General features: G+C 36.8%; 1 protein-coding gene across 1 annotated transcript in view; it reads right to left on the reverse strand.

The window, feature by feature from the left end:
* Positions 1-6,958, reverse strand: part of C2CD3 (C2 calcium-dependent domain containing 3) — a 179,706-nt gene that overhangs the window by 56,030 nt on the left and 116,718 nt on the right. The window lies entirely within an intron of this gene.

Below are 6,958 nucleotides of genomic sequence, written 5' to 3' on the forward strand. Positions count from 1 at the left end.
AAGGCTCACTTCAAAAACACGACCCTTGAGTCCATCAGATGCAATTTTGGTTCCTTGAGTCCTTGTGACTAATGTCTTCCCAATATTTCTTATATTGAACATTGCTGGCACCTTTACATCATACCAATCTTTCTTAGAAAATGGATCAACCACTTTCTTCTTGGCCTCTTTTTTGCCACCTTTTGTAAGGCACTTGTTCTTGCCAACCACCATGGTGGTGCCGAAAGAACGAAAAGGCCAACTTTTTTTTTAAAATTTCCAACTTTTTAAGGAAGTGCCATACTGTTTTCCACAGTGGCTGAACAATTTCACACTCCCACCAGCAGTGAATAAGGGCTCCAAGATCTCCACAACCTCTCCAGCATTTGTTGTGCTGCTATGTTGAACTTTGCTATTGTTATTAGGGTAAGATAATATCATACAGTTATTCTGATTTGCATCTCTCTTAGATCCATAATCTGAAACCTTATTTTCATCTATTACAATATGAGAGGAGACAAATCGTAACAAGGTGAGTATACTGAAAAGTGTGCTTGGATCACTTCGAGTGTAGCTTAAATTAAAGCATCTGGCCTATAATTTCTTTATGTGTGTTCTATCTGACTGTCTTCTTTGGTGAAGTGTCTATTCATATTCTGTGTCCATTTTCTGATTAGGTTGTTTACCTTTTTCTTGTTGAGGTGCTGGAGTATTCTAAAAATTTTAGACATGAGTTCTTTATCAGATATGTCATTATCAAATATTTTTTCCCAGTCTGTGGCTTTCTATTTTACCCTGCTGGAGAAATTTTTTGATGTACATACAAACTTGATTCTTAGAAGGTTCCATTTATCTGTTTCATTGTCTCCTAGTTGCAGGTTTTTCAAGATGCTTGTAAGACTGCTCACAGATGATAATCCTCCCACAGCTCATCTGGTCTTCACTTGTTAGTATTCAAGGCATCAAACCTGTTTCTGAGATGGTCTTTAAATTCAGGAAGGATAGACTCAATGTCAAACTTTGGTTCTTGTGGATTTGATTTTCTTCAGTTTCAGTTTGAACTTGCATACAGGTAGTTGATGATCTGATCCACAATCAGCACTTGGCCTAGTTTTCACAGCTGACACTGAGCTTCTCCCAAGATTTTTCGCACAGATGTAATCAATCTAATTTCTGCGTAGGCCACCAGGTGAGGTCCATGTGTAGTTGCCATTTATATTTCTTACAAAAGGTATTTGCAATGAATATAAATCATTGATTGTACAGAATCTTGTCTCCAGCCTCATTTCTGTCACCAAGTCCATGTTTCCCAACTACAATTCCTTCTTACCAACTTTTGCGTATCGGTCACTCATTACTACTAATGTATCTTGGTTGCATGTTTGATTGATTTCCAATTGCAACAGCTGGTAGAATTCATCTATATCCTCCTCTTTGGCTCTGGTTGTTGGTGCATAAATTTGAATGATGGTACTATTAATAAGAGTTCCTTGTATATGTATGGATATTATCCTGTCACTCACAACATAAAATTTCCTTGCAAAGTGTATTTAAGAATTGAAATTTGCTGTCTAATTAAAAAATTACAAGTGTATATTTTCTTGCAATATCAGATTTTTCTCCAAAATGGAATGAAAACCATATATGCAATTTTATTTTCAATGTAAATATAAAAAAGCATCCTTGTAAACCTCAAAGATGTTTCATCATATTTTTCTTAAAAAAGTCAGTCAACTATGTAATGTTATCTTTAAAAACTTTAGTTAAGTCTTGTTAAAAATGAACAGATCAAAGTGCAAACAGTTTTTCTCAGTTTGTGACTCAGATGGAATATTTCAATATAGCAAAAGAGCAGAGTAAGACTGGAGAATATTCTGATACAAAACATTTCTAGGGATCTGATTCATAAAGATTTTGAGATGGATGAGAACCTCAAAGGTCATTATTTAGTTTACAATCCAGAGAGGAAGGTCTTTTGGTGGTGGTGCTGAGTGTGTGAGTGTTGGTGTGGAGTTGGGGACTGGGCTGGCTAGTAGGAATAAAAGATAAACAATAGCAATTATCAGCATAATTTTGTGTCTGTTCCAAAGCAGTAAGGATACACAGCAATCTGAAAGAAGACAACACAGATATGACAGAAATCTGGTGGTTACTGTTGTTATGTGCTGCCAAGTCACTTGTAACTCACAGTGATACTATGAATAATAGCTCTGAACTCTGTCCTCTCCTGAGTCAATCTCACTGTCTCTGACACACCTAACCCTATTAACCCAGATACTGTGTAAATCCATCTCTTCTGTCCCTCCACCTTTACAAGCATGATGTCCCTTTCCAAGGACTTGTGCCCTCTTGGCCACATGTCCAAAGTATGTGAGATGGAGCTTCAAAATCTTTGCCTCCAAGAAGAATCCAGGTTTCACTCTCTCCAGGACAGATGTGTTTGTTCTCTTGGTAGTTCATAGTATGTTCAATACTCTTCTCCAGCACCATAACTCAAAGGGATCGATTTTCTTCTTTCATTCTTATTCATTGTCTGGTTCTCTGATGCATAGCAAGTAACTGCAAAGACCAGGGTTAGGATTAAGGGTACCTTAGTCTCTAGACTGACATTATTGTTTCTCAGTACACGGAGACGTGCCTGATAGCAGACTTCCCCAAAGCTATTCGTTTTTTTATTTCCTGGCTACTGGAAATCCACAATCCACGGTGTTGATTGCTCAGCCAGGCAAGCTGAAGCTCTTAACAATCTCAATTTCTTTTCTGTTTATCATGTGCTGCCAAATGGCCCAGTGGTGAGAATTTTTGTTTTCTTGATATTGCTCTTGAGAGGCTAAATTAAAATGTGTATACTGAAGCTTTCTATGGTTTTATGTTATCCACAGATAGGAAATTCAAGTCAAAAATAAATAATTTTCAATTCACTGGTTGGGGATATGGGGCGAAACAGATTACTTCTAAAATGAAAATTCTGTAAGAACAAGATTTTTGTTTGCTGTGTTCACTGTTACATCCCTAGCACCAAGGATAGTGTCTGGCACATAGCAACCATATACATTTTCTTGCTGAATGAGTTATGAATTCCTGTTTGTGAATAGTAGGAAAGAATGGATAATAAAAATTATGCAAAAAAGCAATCTCAGCTATGCTAAAAAGAGCAAAAATGCTAGAAGAATAAACAGGATGGTGGACTTTATCAGGGAAAGGTGATGCCTGAGGTGGGTGATGCTTGAGCTGAGTCTTGAGGGAGGAGATGGGGTAAGCTAGGCAAAAAGAGTGACAGCAACAGGAAAATCTTAGGTGATATTACAGGTTGATTAAAGATTTGTCAAGGGATTTGGTGTCAGAAACTTCTTTGGCAGTTTGGTAAGATGCATAGGTCTCTTTTTGAAATAAACTCACTTACAGAGGGGTTTTGTTGTTGTTGCTGTGTACCATCAAGTTGGAACCAACTCACAGCTGACCCTCAGGCAGGTTTTCAGAGGCAGTTAATCACACAGGAGGAGATGCCCATCCTTTTCCCACAGAGCAGGAGGTGGACTAGAGCTATGTGCCTTTGGGATTGTAGCTCAGCTTCTTCCTTTTAAGACTCCAGTATTCCCTCTAGAGGGTTTTTGGGAGGCTGTAAATGGCACAAGTGCAGACTGCCCATTTATTTTCCCATGGAGTTTCTGCTGGTGGATCAAACTGACTGCCTGTAGGTTAGCAGCACAAGTCCCTCTGCTATGTCATCAGAGCTCCCTCCTTGAGATAGCACTTTTCAAAATAACACATAAAATAAAATACATAGGATTATAAAGAAATCTAATCATACTGACATATAGTTATAGAGACCCTAAAAAACTCTGTGCTTTACTAATGTATAACAGGACCTATATATATAGCTTTAATAATTACAATAATTTGAAAGAAATGGTATCCTAAGATGTCAGAAATAACTATAATGATATATTAAAAAACCTGTAATTTCCACTGTTGATAATATCACAAGTGCTGTCAATATTATTAGTGTCTACTGCCTATATTCATAACTGAAGATGTTAAAACATGAATTGTTGCTGCTGTTAGATGTCAGAGTTAACTATGCCTCACAGAGACCTTATGAACAACAGACTGAAGGCCTGCCCTATCCTGCGCCACCCTCACGATCTGTGCACAAGGTCACTGTTGCAGCCACTATGCCCACTTATCTCAGTGAAGGTTTGATTGACTCTCAACTTTTCCAGGCATGAAGTCCATCTCTAAAGGTTGTATGCTCAAAGTATGTGAAACAAAGTTTTACTATTCTGGTTTAGTAGTAAGAAGTTGTGCTGCCAACACAAAGGTCCCCAGTTTAAATCCACCAGCTGCTCTGTGGGAGAAAGATAGCTTCCATGCAATTTACTCCCTCTGAAAACCTGCAGGAGAATCAGCTATGGGTTGGTACACAATTACAAGCTTGAAAAAGTATTCTGGTTTTACTTCCTCCAAGACAAATTACTTTATCCTTTCGGTAGTCAATAGTAGGTTCAATACTCTTCACCAACATCAAAATTCAATTCCTCTTCAGTCTTCCATATTTTATGTCCAACTTTCAGATGCATAAGAAGTAGTTAAATATACCATGGTTTGGGTGTACCGGTCTTTCCCCCCCTTCTTTTAGAATGACATTTTGCTCAGAAAACATAGAGGATCTACAACTTCACCCAACCCAGGAGAAAATTTTTGTGAAATATGAAGTGAAATCTAAAAAACTAAAGCTGAAGATTAGATAAGCTTTTGTAAAGATCTGGGTGCATTAAGGTATACCGGTCTTAACGTGATGTTCTTGTCCTTTAGAACTTCCAAGACATTTTTGAGAGCATATTTGCTTAGGCAGCACCTTTTTTTGATGCATTGACTGCTACTACTGTGGGTGTTCATTGTAAGATCCAAGTTAAATGAAATAACTGACAACTTCAATCTTTTCTTCATCTCTCTTGATGTTGCCTATTGGAGTGAACATTTTTGTTTTCTTGATGTTGACATATAATCCATAATGAAGGCTGTAGTCTTTTATTTTCAGTATGTGTTTCAAGTCTTTTTCACTTTCTGCAAGAAAGACTGTACTGCTGTTGATAAATCTTTCCTTATTTTTGTTGTCACAGTCTGTTTCATATAGTTTTCATAGGATTTGCTCAGAATATATATTTAATGGGTATGAAAAAGGATAAAACTCTGATACACACCTTTGCAGTATTTTCTCGCTCTGTTTAAGATACTTTCTTAGTTTATGTAGAAGTTTTGCATGAACTTCATTAAGTGTTCTGGGATTACTATTCTTCTCAGTGTTATCCATAATTTATTTTATTATTTGTACAGTCAAATGACTGTAATAAAACACAAGTAAACTCAAATAAAGTGGTATTCTCTGCTTTCAGCTAAGATTTACCTAACATCAGCAATGATAGCCCTTGCCTCATTTTCTCTTCTGAATCCAGGTTGTATTTATGGCAGTTCCTCATCAAGGTATAGTTCCGTCTGAATAATCTTCAGTATATTTTACTTGCACGTGATATACATGACATTGTTTGATAATTTCCATGCTATGTTGAATCACCTTTTTTAAAAAATAGGAACAAATCTGGATGCCTTCTAGTCAGTAACCCAAAAAGCTACCTTCCAAATTTCTTGGCACGGATTAATGATCACATCCAGGGCACCTGTTTGATGAAGCACTCCAAAAGGTATTCTATTAGTTCCTGGGGCCTTTTTGCCAATGTCTTTAGTACAGCTTGGATTGGTTCCTTAAGTACCCCTGGTCTTTTATCACTTGCTATTTCCTGAAATAGTTGTTATTAAGCAACTCTTTTTGGTACAACACTCTTTTGTTACTTTCTGCAACATCCCATATTTTGCTGCTAGAATTCCTCAATATTGCAACTCTACTTGAATTTATTCTTTCAGTTCAGTATGAAAAATGTAAAAAAAAAATGTCCAATGTGTTAATCCCTTTTGCTTGTGCAACTCCAAGTCTTTGACCATTTTATTACAATACTTTGCCTTCTCAAACTACCCTTTGAAATCTTCTGCTTGGCTTTCTTATTTCATGATTTTTACCTTTTGCTTTAGTTTACCTTTAAGAAGTATCTTCTGACATCCATTTTGGTCTTTTCTTCCCTAACTTTTTAATGACCTTTTGTTTTCTTCATGGATGATGTTCTTGAGATCATCTCATACCACATCTGGCTTTCAGTCATTAGTGTTCAAGCATCAAAACTATTTTTGAGGTGATTTTTAAAAAAATATGGAATGCTTCATGAATTTGCAAGTCATTCTTGAGCAGGGGCCAAGGTGATCTCTGTATCGTTCCAATTTTAGTATATGTGCTGCCAAAGTGAGCACTTGAGATTATTTTAAAATTCATGTTGAGATAAACTCAAGACAGTATTTTGACTCTCTTGGACTTGGTTTTTCTTCAGCATCCATTTTAATCCAAAGTTGGCTCTTGGTCTTGGTTTAACTGTAGATATTAATCGCATAATGTTAATCTGAATCTTGCATATTCTATCAGGTAAGGTCTATGCGTATAGTTCCTGTTTAAGCTTTTTTAAAAAGGTGTTTGCAATGAATAAATTATTGATTGTACAAAATTCTATCATGTGGTCTCTGGCATCACTTTTGTCACCAAGGTCATATTTTCCAACTACCAGTCCTCTTTCTGTGTTTTTAACTTTTGAATTCCAGTCACTATGTATCTTGATTGCATATTTGGTCACTTTCAGAATGTAAAAGTTGCTGTTTTTAGGTGTCATTGAGTCAAATATGACTCACAGCAACCCTATGAACAGCCAACTTGAACCCTGCATTATCCTGCACCATTCTCATCATCTCTGACACAGTAGAGCCAATCACTGAAATCATCATGTCTAGCCATCTCGTTGGGGGTCTTCCTGTCTTTTGATGATTCTCCATATTTCCAAGCATGATGTCCTTTTCCAAAGAATAGCCTCATCTAGTTGTT

Source organism: Elephantulus edwardii, unplaced genomic scaffold, assembly GCF_000299155.1.
Source record: "Elephantulus edwardii isolate Elephantulus edwardi_28Jun2011 unplaced genomic scaffold, EleEdw1.0 scaffold00044, whole genome shotgun sequence".
Lineage (NCBI taxonomy): Eukaryota > Metazoa > Chordata > Mammalia > Macroscelidea > Macroscelididae > Elephantulus > Elephantulus edwardii.